Source organism: Papilio machaon, chromosome 26 (genome assembly GCF_912999745.1).
Source record: "Papilio machaon chromosome 26, ilPapMach1.1, whole genome shotgun sequence".
Taxonomy (NCBI): domain Eukaryota; kingdom Metazoa; phylum Arthropoda; class Insecta; order Lepidoptera; family Papilionidae; genus Papilio; species Papilio machaon.
This window is the reverse complement of record NC_060011.1, coordinates 2,617,848-2,632,713: the sequence shown is the minus strand read 5'-3', so window position 1 is coordinate 2,632,713 and position 14,866 is coordinate 2,617,848. Positions and strand designations below refer to the sequence as shown.

Genomic DNA, 14,866 nt, shown 5'->3' with positions numbered 1-14,866 from the left:
GTGTGATATAGCATAAGGGAGACGGGCGACCAGTTTGGTATGTAATAATGATGTTTTATTGCGATCGAACCACAAACTACGGCTAGGAATCTCCACTAAGGTCGTGCGTCATCATTTGGGTACTATAGACAAATAACTATGGAGTCTAACTTGTTTCTGAAAACGTAAAAAACTACTTCATACTAAAATATACCAACAGTGAAAATACAACAGTCGTTCCGATTTAAAAGTACAATATTATGTCTGATATTTCAAATGAGAGAAATGGATTGACTTACCAATTAAAAAACAACCTATTAAATGCAGTCTCTCTGTTCTCAATTGTGTCTGTTGTTTAGTTAGAAAATATAATAATCATAAGTACATTGACCTAATAAACTATTCATGAAACTGTTTGTTTTTGGGAGCATTGAACCCAAGTCTAGATGAATAGATGGTGCTATTTCAAACGTAACATCGTTAGTATAAATTCAACGACTAGATTCACAGTTTGAGAATAGAATATGTTTAGATGATTGGATGTGTTTATGAGCAATAATGTGGATATTATAGCGACTATGACGTCATGATGTTGAGGAAATTGATTTTATAGATTGTGCAATTGTAAACCATGTGGTTTTACTGATATTGTCATCTCCCTGTCCTTACTCACGTAGGGTCGATGCACTAGTTTTTAATCCTAAAGATCGATCTGTTACCTTATATGTCCCCAATCTTCACCGATAGGTAGCCCTTAGGTACGCTCACCCAAGTTCTAGGGTGGCGGATACGGGGGGATCCGTCACCTAAGGCTGGAGGTAGGCCTCCCCCATAGTGGGAACTGCTTCGGCAGCTGTCGCAGGCGAGGTCGCTGACGAAAGCGCAAGCGTGCCCGTGGCCACGCCTCCATGCGTAGGAGGAACAGAGGGGTTTAGTGGGTATGCTTCCTATCTGGAAGAGAATCTCACATCACTACCTCGTCCCCTCCGGGGCTCGCAGTATGCATAAAGCATTCCCCTCTGAAAAAAAGACTCACCCAAGTTGCTAGTTACCCAGGCCTTAGTCAACCACGCTGGCCCAGTGCTGGGAGGGTTGACCAGATCGATCTATCAATATTTATTCAGTCGTCGCTCATCCATCTCTTCCTGGTTTACTGGTAAGAAATTCTTGTCGATGCAAATATGTGTTACAAGCTCGCGCCCAAGACTTCGTCAGCGCGGAATAAATAAAACTAATTAGTAGCCTATGTGTTCTTCCAGTTTATGTTCTAAATCTATGCCAAATTTCATCTAGATCTGTTGAGTCTTTCCGGAGATACCTAACCAAACATCCATTCATCCATCTAAACATTAGCATTTATAGTATTAGTAAATAGCTTAATTTAAAACATATTAAAATTATTTCCATCTTATTTGATATATGTTTCAATGTCTGTTGTACAAAATGATTGTTAATATTTATCACAATATAATTTATCTTTAATGAAACCTTCATAAATCGGAAATACAATTGAAACAACTTTTGAATTGAGACATTTATATTTTAAACAGTCGAAGCCTTTTGTTACTTTATAAGGTAATATTGTACAAAGTGTTATTTGTCAACATGTCGATATGCAAAATACTTGTTGTATTTCGAATGGAAATGCTAAAATATACAATTTATTGTTAACTAGCTTTTACCCGCGACTCCGTCCGCGCGGAATAAAAAATAGAAAACTGGAAAAATTATCCTATGTCCCTTTCCTGGTTCTAAGCTACCTGCACACCAATTTTCAGTCAAATCGATTCAGCCGTTCTTGAGTTATAAATAGTGTAACTAACACGACTTTCTTTTATATATATAGATATCTATAGAATTTCGAATGATAATTATATATGTCTTCATTACGTATATGATTTCATTTTAAGTATAAACTGGTTTAATTACGATAATTCTTTTTAAATTAAAGCATATGTAATATTAACGTACCGGAAAGAAGTTCTAGCTTCCTTGTTAAATATAATATTTATTTTAAATTTTTTATCCAGCTTTTATAATTTCTATTAGAACTGTGGGCCTAGCACGAATATTAGTGACAATCGCCATCGTATCGTCATCAACAAAATTTGTATTTAAAATTGTATAGCGTATTATGTATAAGGCGTAAAGTACACCAAAAATCTCATACTAATTTTGACTTAACGATGATGATACGAAGGCGCTAGTCGCAAATATTCGTACTAGACCCACTGATCATGACTTAAAGAAGAATAAATGAAAGTGCTGATAGAATCTTGTATTCATATTTTATGTACCACAACCATTTATCTCACAGATCTACGTTATAATTTGATGTTACATTTTTTCAAGCAAAGAATCAAAAATATCTCGATAATTTAGTACAGTTTCGCAATCCACCAGATGCACATCTAAGATCAACATAAAATATATATCTTTAACAGTTATTAATGACTCGTAAGAGACGATGTTGAAATTTTAATCGATTACTTAAACTGTTTGTTTGTGATAAACCTACGTTCTTTACGAGATAAAATCTACTTATTCATCTAGTATTCCTTTAAAAAAAACTTTCATATTATTTTCTTTTCTTTAAGCCTTAGATTTAAAATGCAGTATCAATAAATTATTAATTGGATAAAATTATGCTTATTAATAATGTAAGTCGGGTATAACCTTAGTCACTCAGATCCGAGATAAATAATACACATATAAAAATGTGAATTTAATTTAAATTCTTAGTCAGTAATATGTCTTATGTATGATATACCGATTAGAGAAAACCTTGTGTCGAGTTACAGAATAACTTGGTTAATATAAACTAGTTATTATCAGAGTAATGTTACTAGGTCAATTAGTCTAACCATGTGTTTTAGTTTCACCTTAAAATCTATGTCTTCTATATCTATACAATTTGTTACTTTCTCTCTTGTCTGTTTCTTACTTAGAAATAAACCAATTTCAAAAATTTCTGTCTGTCCGCAAGGCCGCGTTTGTTCCAAGTAATCTCCGGAACAGCTGGCCCGATTTAGACGGGACATTTACGGGAAGGTAGCTGATGCATTCGGGCATATTATAGGCTACTTCACGGGCAACCGCTAGTTACTTATAGATTTCTTGCGAAAGTTATAGGATGAAGTAAATATACACATCTACAACCTTCTATCCTTTTGATGAACTCTACATGCAGTGGGCAATTCGCTGGTTTAGCGATTACAGGTAGTCACTTGCTAGTTTTGCACCTTAAAATAATAATAATACTTTTACTACAAAAAATTAGATGGGACTTTTTTTTTTTGGGATGTTTGAAGGTGATATACCAATAAAAAATATGTGTTACATTGTACAGATTATATCTATATGCATAATATTTCAATTATATCAAACCGCGGCCCTTCGTTATTGTTATACATAATAAAGTTAGTTATGTTTTAATATATCATTGAATAATTAATCACTTGGACAGATAAGCAAGTTTACGTTTATGGAATCGATTCGTGCGGCTCGCGCTTCGATCGCCTTGTAACCAGCGCCTTCCTTAAACACATCATCAACGTAATGGATTGCAGACGGAGTATACGAAGTGTTAATCATTAATATAGAATCGACTCGTCTCAGTAACTAACCGTTTATAATTTTACACCGTGTAATTATTTCCTGGACCTCGATCTTGATTGATCGATGGTATGGCGGACGTTTTGTCAATATTTAAACTGTACGTACGAATATTAACTCTTTTATATCGTTACAGGCAAGTCTATGTAAGGAAGTTAACCAAACTTTTATGTAGAAAGGATAATCTTAATTGATATTGGATCGAACATAAATCTGGTAGACTTAACAAAGAGCAAAGAGCAATAGCAGGCGCACATTTGATGATATTTTACAAGATGGGTTGACGACGATCTGATAAAGGTTGTCAACGTGATCCAATCTTTGATGTTTATTCGTTCCTTTGGTTTACGTCTATCGTTTTCAATTTCTATCTTAAATGAAAATGTTTTGAAATCAATAAAAGCACATTAATCAGTTGTATTTCCAATTATCTTTCAGAGTGCGTCGGACAAAATCGATTTAAGCGAATCGATTCGTGTGACTTTGCCGATTAAAATCGATAATACTCTATCAGTTATTCGATTCCAATCAGCCTTTGGTATGCAAATTGCTCTACTCTAATAGCCGTTCGTTTGTAGAACAGCCATCATTCTGTGCTGACTCCATTACTGGCCGGAGATGTCCCGCTTTTCTATTTGTGATTGACAATCCGAAATAGCTATTGGTGTGGGATAGGTTTTATTTTGTTTCTTTAGAATTTATCTTACATTCCCATCGGAGGAGGATATCCATGCTACCTTCAGAAACAGAGAACAAGATTTTTATTGCCAGAACTTACAACAAAACAATGTTCCCTTTATTGTGAGGGTTATATGTAACTCTAAGGAATATACTAACTGGCACAAATTCTAAGTCAGGCTAGTGATTCAACTAGTTTTTTGTCTTCTATTCTTGTAAGTTAGACTAGAAATGACCGACACGCTAAATAATAACGAATGATTTCGTTACTACTTCCATGAATAACATGTCATTGGCCAATTTCGTGATGAGGAAAATGTCTTAAATATAAAGGAAAAATAATTGGTATACATTTTTAAGTTTTACGAAGGTCGGCTACAATAGAATGGAATAAGTGTATGGAAATTACATTTGTAAAGAGTAATTTGTACCGTAGATGCTATTTTCACACTATGTTTCTCAATCGGTTAACATTTTCGTGAAGCGTTGGTTTTTTTGTTTACTACTTATCGTTGTTATGTGACATATTAAGACAAACATAAGGAAATGGATAATACATGTAATTTTGTTTAAATTTTAATTTACAACGCATTTTCGATGGGAGAAGTTTATTTCGTAAGCATTTCACAAAAATGTCAGTTGACATTTGAAATGAAGTCAAGTCACGAACTATACTCACGACGCGAATGTCTTTCTACAACAAATAGTTTATACACGATCAACGAATGAAGATGTTTACATGACTCATGATCGTAATTCTCTCGGTGTGTACAACGACCTCACACACGGTGATTGTTGTTTGAGTATTTCCGTATATAAATATTTAAAAAAAAAAGAAATGTAGGATTTATAGCATGTGATAAATCGATAGTATTAATTTATATATTTCAAGCAATAAATTCAGCGATTATATTTCGACGTAATTCTTAATTTTTTTCTTGACGGATATTTAACAATATTGATTGTAGTTATTCGTTATTCTAGAAACATCTTCAAATTTTGTATTGGTAATAATTCTTTGTCACGTTACATGATTTATAGTCTGGTGAATTTGTTTATTTTTCCATTTTTTTCGATTCTGAATTTTTTTTAATCATATGATCAATTTGATTTTAAATTAAATATAATTTTACATTTTTGAATAATTTATTTTGTTATCATAATAAATTTTACAGTGTTTACTTTTTCAAAAGTCACGAATATCGAAGTCTTGTAACTTTTGTATCAGTCAAGTTTTACTAGACTGAACAGGTAAAACATTAGTAATTAAATACCAGACTATGTTATTGTTTCATTTTATAATGTTATACATACCTTTTATGTTATGTTATGAAATTAGTGCACTATATAAATAACTCAAAATATAGCATGCAACTTCTGTATAAACATAATTTTTTGAAATTAGCTAGGCATTTTAATCACACACTTTAAAGTTAGCAAAGAACCGAACTTAAAATACGACCTAATTTTCCAAAAACTACTTCTTAATCATAAAAATATTAGAAATATTTTTAGTATCTATATATTTCGATGCAATAAATTATCTGCGTTAATTGTAATTCATTTCGTAAGTGTTATGACGGCCTCATAAAACGCGCGTTAATAACAAGGCTAAAAATAAATTTGAACTCTGCTGTTAGTCGTCCGCTCCGTAAGCTATAAACTATACGTAGACACAGCTGACATTTCGAGAGGAATTTTAGTCAGATGTCTAGTTTTATGAATCGTCCTTGACGTAACGGACTTTGCGAAACAAACGCACTTATAACAATTCGATGATCGAAGCTTAATTGTCTGTCCTGTTCACACGACATATTCGACGTAATGAATGTGAATGGGATAGAAAATAAAGTTGTATTTGTAAGGTGTGTGTCCGACTCCAGCCAGTCTCAGACCGATGCGCGCGCGGCGCGGTCCTCGCGTTATTCCGTGTGTTCGATATTCAAACTCACGCATTGACGCGAACGTTCCAAATTCGAAATTTGAAAGCGAAGTTTATCGATGGTCAATGACGACTGTGAATATAATCTGTGTAATGTGGTGTTTTTTTTTTTTTTAATTTGAATGACCAGTATTGGGACATGCCAACGTACATATTAGTCATTTGTGTTTTTAAGCGCACTTCCTTTATATTAAAATAAATTTGTATTCTGTATACTATATTCATATTCAAATAAGATAAACCGTTTTAAGATATTTAAATATTTGTTGTTTTTAAAGCCGCGTTTTAAAGGTTGTTCAATGCAGTGGTCTGAACGAATTACAGTTTGTTAATTTAAAGGAAAAGGATGTAGGAAAAATTTCACATTGAAACCTATGACGCGTGTTATTTAGTGAGAAATCATTTTTTCCGCCTATCTTTTGGGAAAGTCATTGTATTTATCTGAATAAAAGGTTAATGTTAAATTAACACAAATGTCAACGCTTGCAATATCAATATGCAAAGGAACTAAATAATTAAAACATATTTTATATTGTTCACACTTGTCTAGCAGCTTTTCATAGTTTCGAAATCTTTAATATTTAATTCAAATAATATACAAAAAGGTTGACGAATCAGCTAGTCAAGTATAAAGGCAACGACACACTCCAAATTGTGTCATAACAGAAATGAATTGTCATTTGTTAGCGTCAGACGAGCAGAATTTGATTGATGACACGCAGAAGCTACGCATCTCTAGGGCTGACAACTTACAATAAGCGTAGGGGCAAAAACTAACTTGTCAACTCTTGATGACAAACAAAAACGACTTCCACTCTTGTTATTCTGCGAAAGACGATAACAAATCGATGCCAAACTAATGCCTTATATTTGAGTGCGTAGTTACAAGCCGCAAGAGCGGTCGTTAGTTTAATTCCCGCCATTCGCCTATTGAAGTGAACAATATCTTATAAAAAGCTTCCAGTTTGTTTGAAAAGATTATCAAAAATATAAGTAAATTAAGAAAAATATGGTAATGTTTTAATAAACAAACAAATAGTAACTGAATATGCACCATGCTTACCTCCGACAAATTCGAAGAGTTGACAACCCTACGGATGTCTGTCGCTGCCCTATTTCCTAACGCACTTCGTAGTCCCTCTTCGCTCTGATCTTTGTTTAGTCGTCATTCGGAAATAGGAGCACTAGTGATTCCATTAATCTTGTCTCTTTCGAGACTGTGTAAACATTTACCTATATCGAAATTAGTGTAAGTAACTCACGTACTGTATAGTATAGGTACGTAACAAGCGTGGTTCAAAATCTATAAAAAAAATTCTTCTCTTCATTTGCTTATAATTTGTGCTATCTTAATAAAAAATTGATAACATAAGCACGGTAAGACGTCTATACTGATACTCAATAGTTTGGATCGTTCCTGATAAAAAAAAAATTCGCCACTTTAATTGTCCTCTTACATCGCCCAAATTATACAAATATATAACTCCACGCCACAAAGTTTACAGAAGCGTGTATAATTATTTTTAGAGTTATATTTTGGTTGGCATTTGATAGAGTTGGGACGTTTATTCGAAGAAATTATCATGACTTAGCAGACGAATAACTTCTCAGCCAGTCCATTACACAAGAATAAAAAATGTCGTTATTTGGCTACCCTCGTAGTCAACTTACCACACGCGGCGCCCTGTCACGCTCGGCTTTATTTAGAAACAATCTCGACTAATATATTAGTGGACTCCCCTTGTAGCTAGCGAAACTTTACAACTACGACGAACCTATAAACTGATAAAAAACTTCCTGTAAACTAATTTAAAAATTACTAAAACTTTGTAAAATTATTACCGTCTAGGTAACATTTTGGGATGTTTTTCTTTCTACCAGAAAATCGGAAAAGATATATTCTTTTTTAACATGAATAGCATGCTAAACGTTATCACCATTTATGGAATACCCCTAACAAGAGAGTCGAAGAAAGAGAAGTAGAATTTTCATGAGTCTAAGACGGTTGATTTCCATCGCAGAAGCATCCGTTAAAAATTAGGCTTAGGCATTATTTATCGGAGAGAATATCAGTTATGCCAGTTATTTTTTATTAAACTTCGTTTAAGATATTTAGGTTTAGGACTTTATTTTGATGTTATATTTATGTTATTAATGAATGAAAAAATAACGACACAAAAAAAGGTAAATCGTGACTAGTGAGATGGAGCAAAAAGTCCGATGTGCTAGAGTTGAATTACTCGAAAACACGAAAGCAATCACCTCGAGCATTGGTTATTAACAACACGCCGCCGCATAGATCAAACAGAGTTAGGGTTGCCATGTGTTTGGGTTGGACCCAGTCTTCAAGTTTGCATGGTGCATGGGCTTTGGGTTCAAACGAAAAAAGTTACTGTATATCCTTTCGTTCGCCAAAGAGTGTAAATAAGTCACTAGTTGTTTTTTTTTGCCTCGTACGTAGAATTTTCTTGAAAGTTGGCAACCCTAGATGGAGTGGACAGCATGAGTCAGCGGACAAGACACGATTTGTTTAATAACAAGCCGGCGCCGAGACGCCTATGAGATGTGTTTTAAAAATATCCATATTTTTTAAATATCGAACGACGCGACGTATCTAAAACATATCGATGTTTTGATATATAAACTTTCACACATTATGACTTCCTTGGCACGTTTGTCTGGGTGTGGTAAAGTTAAAATAAGTGAACTTTCACAATATGCCGTTCATATATAACAGTGGTAGAGTCCGAAGCTGCTGCAAGAATGGCCGGCTCGACTGGTGTAATGCCACGACCACACATACAGACAGTCTGTCGTGTCCATAAGTGGAATTAATTCCACGCTTCGTAAGTAAATGTATCGAACCACGAAATCAAACATTTTTTACCCCGAGTGACATGCGTCAAGCAATACTTTCCCTTATCATGAATATATCTGTGTCACACAGAGTCACACCATCCTGCTCCGGCGCCTCACTTGGCTGTAATTTATTTTTAATGCTACTCTTTAATTAAAAACCACTTAAGCAATTAAATTTCGAAACGACCGTGTAATTAAGAATCGATTATCGCCTAGATAAGTTCGCATTAAAGTTATTTTTCTCCCAAATAAATATTTTAAAATAACCTCGAATATCACCCGGAAATTGAAGATGACTATCAATATTAATTTAATTATGTTGGTGAAAAAGTCTATCTGACGCTCGGTCTCGCCCCTTGAGAGATTATATTTTGCTCTTGTAATGATATTTTAAGTACAGATTCCAATTTTTTTTTTATCATAACAAGGCCAAGGTTTTGATTGTACTTGGATAGGCGCCTTAAAATATGTGCGAATATTATTTATTGTCCTAAAATTTGTTTTATTTTTTTATTTACAGTTGTAAGCCTTGATGTCAATTTAATTAACTGACAGCTTTATTTGTGTTTAATTTATTGAAGCATTCTGTAACAGATATTGTTATAAGGAGTAAAATGTACACAAATTTTATTCGTTTCAATTAGCACTGTTTATTCTTATATTATTATTATATATTCGCATTTATAATATTAGTAAGAAGGTGAGATTTAAATTACAATAGAAGGTGTGAACAATTTTTATCACAGATCAAAATATATTATAAACTAAAGGTTACCATAAATCCAACGACTTGTTTTTGGTTATCATATATTGTTGTCTATGGTCTAAAATTTTGTGCACATTCGAGATCAGAGCGCAGTTTTGCATTGATAAATGACTTTCAGATATTCTCAGAAGGTACAAGGTGGGTCCTTCTTGGAAATATTTCGGCGATCCGCGGCCTTTATTTACCTTATCAGTTGTTTGATCGATCAAATCAAGATGATAGGAAGGTTTCTCACACTTGATCCGCTTTGCCTCGGGGTTTTAAATTTCTTAAATGAATATCTGAAATCAAGCTCTATAAGAAAAACCTGTATAATAAATGGAGGAAAGTTTAAATTTTAAAACTTAAAGTTATATGCTTCACGTATGTGATTTCTATTGACACAAAATTTTTACAAAAAAATACTACTATCCCGCACATTTTCGTATGATAGAGATGTTTTTGAATAGATGTTTCGTTAATGAAAACTCTAGATTACTACAATTAGTCTAGTAAACATATTTAAGTTTCAGATAAGATTTATTACAGACCCAGTTACTTCAGTGTGAAACATAAATTTGCATTGCATTCCGATCTACCGAAATTGTTCAACAAATTTATCTAAAATCAGGTTAAACAAAGACAAGCGGTTTATTTTTATCGACATTCTGTAGTACTGATACAGACTAAACAGACTGAGTTTTGAACAGTTAACCGAATTAGCATTAACTATTCCGATGTTGGCTGAAACAAATCTGTTACAAATAGTTATGTTATTTTACTATGTAATTTAGATTTAGGTTCATTGCTGGAAAAGCGAAATATAAGCGACGCGGATCCAAATTTTATTTGAACCTTGCATGTCCAAATCTAAGGTTGAGAAAAGTCTGTATGAAGTTTTTCCTTAATTTTCATGAAGCATTACTTACTGCTGCTATAATATTCTTCGAAAATGACAGAGATGGATAGATTAATTATCAAAATGATAGTTATTACTATCTTCATAGAGTTCATTAGGTTCCGTTAAAATATTTAGTTACAGTGTTGCATTAATCACTAATTAAATACACACATTTTGCTAGTTTTTAAATCCGTAAATAACGCCCTTATTTCTCAGATAAGAAAATCTTTAATATAGTATTTCTTAAATAAACACATCTTGTAAAATAATAAAGCAAGGTAAATAATTATCAAGTAAGGTAATAAAGTTTGCAGAAACTTTAATATGCGCGAGTCGACTGTTATTAAATTGTATTGATCTTATTGCAATAAGGATGGATATTATAAAAAACGATTCAAAAGTCCCACCTGTAATTACAGGGCTGCGTTATTATCGTAAAGGTCGACTAGCTACTTAAGGTACCACGCAATGTAAGTTATTTTAACAAAAAAAAAGTCTGCTTATCCAAAACTCATTTAATAATAATAATGTTTTTGAGGGATGTCGATTAACGTAAGTTTAATCGAATCGTTGAATACATATGAGTCATACAGAAAGTTTATTTATAAGAAAAAATAGCTATTGCACGCGACTCCGTCTGCACGCAAATGAAAAAAAAAAAACATAATAGGTAGCCTATGTGTTTTTCCAGACTATGATCTACATCTATGCCAAATTTCATCGAGATTCGTTGAGCCGTTCTGGAGATACCTTCAAACAAACATCCATCCATCTATCCATCCAAACATTTGCATTTATAATATTAGTAAGATGAACTGATATAAATATTCATTGAGAGTGATGCTTTTATACCAATGTTAAAAGTCATCTAAACATACGTTTTAAATCGCGGATAAAAAGTTGAAGAAATACAACTATTGTATTCACTTTTTAAACTCTTTAATTGTGGCTTATGCTCTTAATTGTGGTTTCATTTATTCTGGTATGTAGAATAAGTGTTATTGATTACGCTGGTAATGAGGTCAGTTACACACTTCCTGAATTATATACTTGAATCCTAATCAAGACTAACATGTCCATACGTCAGGAAATACTCTCTAATCTAGTTTTTTTCTTTTTATTTTTTAATTTTCGAATAACAAATTGAAAGAAAAGAAATTTTACACGTGAAAATTGTAAATCAATTTTTGTTAGCGATTGTACAAGAGATTGGTGACTTATGAATAAAATATGATTGAATATTATTTTCATACCTATGTTTTTCGAACATCCTGTATTTTTTAACATCGATTTGTTATACAAAAAACTGTTAGTTTATTAAAAGAATATTTTAAGCACGCTACCAATTAAACTACGCAATTTTCTAAGTCTGTTGGGTTAAAACGTCGGAATTTTGTAGTTAAAGCACATCCTGTATCGTTCATAGCTAAAGTCATTTCGAAAATAAATGAAAATATAAATTGGTTTTTGGGAAGATACCTTTGATGTATATGACGTCATTACTTAAGAATACCTTACGCAGAATATCCTTAATAAGTACAATTCAATTGCTAAGTTAATTAAAAAGTCTAATTAAAATACTGCGAACTGAATGTAACACGTATTTGTTAATTATTCATTTTAGACGTTTTACCGTATTATAGGACGCGGGTTACGGTAAGTTTCCAATGTCGGAACATATGTATGACAACAATATTGCCTTTCCACTTATTCCTTTTGAAATGAATAAAGATAACAATGATGTTCATATACATGTTATACGATTATTAAAATTAGTATGGTTTCATTACACTAATAGAACTATTGTGGTTAAGAATACACGGTTTTCCAATTTTCTGGATTGTTTATTTTTTTTTTGGCAATATTTTTTTTAATTTTTTCACTTTTCAACTTCATTTTAAACTATAATGTTGTAATTCTGGAGTAAAACCTATTATAAAACCTTTCTTAATTGACGTAATGACAAGTGTTTTTTCAGTAAGAGAGAAAAAACATGACTTAACCTAATTAAAGTTAATTTGCCTCATTCTTTTTCCGGGTTTCCGGTTTTTCTTGATCGGAATGGAGCGTTTTCGTTTTTTCTTCTAATCCAGTGATTCCAAATTCAATTTGTTGATAATATAAAGTTCTACGGCGCGCCTTATTTGAACGCGAAACCCCAAAAATATTGTTATAAAAACCTACTTTTAATGTGTCTGTCTAAAGATGGAGTAGGTTTTCTTAAAATATTTTAAGTGAATGGCAGAAATTGATTATAAATGTTGAAGAATATGGTAAAAATGTTTTTCTCTAGCCAGAGTAAGGGCGGCAACTTAGGTTATAAAGATATTTTCAAGAGTATTATTACGCATTCTTTTGTTTATCGACATTTAAGGACGACTATGTAATTACACGCCGCGAGGTATTTCTTTTATGCTTAACTTTAATAATGTATCAAACTTCATAGGGAGTTTTTTTTTTAAATAACGGAATGAAGCCTTATTTGTTTGCCTTCGTATAATCGGCTCGTGTAAAGGTTGTCTACCTAGTATTTAAGTTGTAAAATTAATATATTTTTCCCTTGCATGATATCAAGTAACATCTGTGGGGTCTACCAAATTGGGAACTATGAAGTCTGATTCCGGTGTACGACGACAGTCTAGTGACCTACCGCATTTAGGATATTTATCAAGTTTTACGACTTTATTTTGCAAGGTTGTGGTTATTTACTACTTTTTGTTATCTCTTGATACTAAATGTAGAACTGTTGGATTAGAATGTAAAGCCCGCTACACTTTCTGTTTTAACTAAACAGTCGTACTGTTACAGTTAAAAATTTTACGTGATTAGGCAAAATTACTGTAGTAATAAAATTACACGATTGACAGTAAAATTACTACAGTAATAAAATTACTACAGTAAAATTACTACAGTAATAAAATTACTACAGTAAAATTACTACAGTAATAAAATTACTACAGTAAAATTACTACAGTAATAAAATTACAGGATACGAAGTGTACACACTTCGACAAATTACCGCTGCTGAGACACTTGTATGTTTTTACATATTGTCATTCCATTCCCCTTTGAAGTAACAAAGATAATAAACATGAAAAACATGTACAAGTGTTTTGGTTTTTTACCAACATATATTTGTTATTTGACTCACAATTAGGCCCTTCGCACACAAGGCAACGTAAATCTTCGAAACTTGGCGATTTTATTCGCTTAGCGACTTACGTAATGAAATGTCATAGTGGTTCGTACACAACGCGCGTCGTCGACATTTCTATCTGTCATCGCCACAGCCTGTTTGTCAAGATAGTCGTGAAAAAAGTTACTGTAATTTTCAAGATGGCGGTGCAAATCTATAGATTTGAAATGTTGTCGCTAAGCCTGTACTATCCGAATAGACGACTCGTATCGACGATTCAAGGTTGTGTGTTTGGAGCACGCGCAACCTTACAATATTAATTTTGACGATTTACGTTGCCTTGTGTACGAAGGGCCTTACGCTTTTTTATTATAATTGTCGCTTCGTTCGACATTTTTTCGATATTTAGGAACTCCAATTAAAGTTTCTTAAACCGTTATGAAACTTCAGGTGGTCTGTAATGTATTGTCAATTTCAAAATAATTCTGCATAAATTATGCCTTTTTATTTTACTTTAATTATGTGCTTATGGCTGCAATTTAATATACTAACATTAACACCATTTATAAAATTGCCAAATTCTACTTTATGCAATCGATTCAGCCTACGCAAAATTTGCTAAGTTTATCGTTTAAATGTGTGTTATTGAATTAAAATATTTAAGTTGCCGGAAAATTATGTACATCGGCCGTTTGAAAATTATCGAGGCGAATTCCATTTTGAACGAATTCATTCACAAATTGGCGGATTAAATTTCCTTCAGATCGCAAAGAAGTTTAGTAAACGACAACGATATTAAGGTCAGCATACCACAAATATAGGTTTATTATAATTTGGTTAATGGAAGGGTGTGCCATTGGTGACGATAGAAAATGGAGCGACCTCATCACGTCATTGTCACTTCAAGGGATCGTTTGGTTAAATGAACGACCCGCGAATAATGTAATAGTGTTGAGTGGATGACGTCATGGATTAGTGATGTCATAAAGTGAAAAAACACCCCACAAAAAT

General features: G+C 32.8%; 1 protein-coding gene across 6 annotated transcripts in view; it reads left to right on the top strand.

Moving 5' to 3' along the window:
- LOC106718652 (focal adhesion kinase 1) overlaps positions 1–14,866 on the top strand; it is a 119,827-nt gene that overhangs the window by 69,805 nt on the left and 35,156 nt on the right. For 2 of the 6 annotated variants that reach the window (XM_045684409.1, XM_045684408.1), the window contains exon 1: positions 6,160–6,304. The exons of 3 other annotated variants lie outside the window; for them this stretch is intronic. The gene's annotated coding sequence lies outside the window, so the exon portion shown is untranslated. Of the gene's footprint in view, positions 1–6,158; positions 6,305–14,866 lie in introns of those variants that run through there. One more of the 6 variants, XM_045684413.1, reaches the window with a different exon arrangement.